Below are 553 nucleotides of genomic sequence, written 5' to 3' on the forward strand. Positions count from 1 at the left end.
ATGTTAGTCGCCCTTGAAACTGGGAAATATTTTTCCAAAAACAATCTCTTTATCTCGCTCCATGTGGTAACACTCACGAAGGGTAGATAATAAAGCCAATCCTTAGTCGAATCCTTCAAAGAAAATGGAAAGGCTCTTAATTTAATTTTCTCTTCCGTCACCCTATGAGTTTTATACTTGAACATACCACATGAAGCTCCTTTAAATGCTTGTGAGGATCTTCACCTACAAGGCCACGAAAAGTGGGCAAGAGATGTATTAGTCCAGATTTTAATTCAAAAGTAACAGCATCTAAAATAGGGAACGTTATGCATAAGGGTTGTTGATTCAAGTCAGGGGAGGCAAGCTCTTTCAAAGTTCAATTTTCAGCCATGACTTCTTTCTCTTCAAAATTTCTTCGAGCTTCTCTCCTTAACCTGTGCAACATTCTCTCTATTTTTGGATAGTACTAAAATCACCTTGATTAGAAGATTGAGTTACAAGCATGAACAATCAAGGAAACTCTAATAAACCATGTAAAATAAATCAAGAAAAATCTAAAGTGATGAAAATA

General features: G+C 35.6%; 1 non-coding gene across 1 annotated transcript in view; it reads left to right on the forward strand.

The window, feature by feature from the left end:
- Positions 1–5, forward strand: part of LOC127789408 (small nucleolar RNA R71) — a 107-nt gene extending 102 nt beyond the window's left edge. The window contains exon 1 of the small nucleolar RNA XR_008020581.1: positions 1–5. This exon is cut by the window's left edge and continues 102 nt beyond it. This is a non-coding gene — a small nucleolar RNA (small nucleolar RNA R71).
- The last annotated feature ends 548 nt before the right edge of the window (positions 6–553 follow it).

This window comes from Diospyros lotus, chromosome 13, assembly GCF_014633365.1.
Source record: "Diospyros lotus cultivar Yz01 chromosome 13, ASM1463336v1, whole genome shotgun sequence".
Lineage (NCBI taxonomy): Eukaryota > Viridiplantae > Streptophyta > Magnoliopsida > Ericales > Ebenaceae > Diospyros > Diospyros lotus.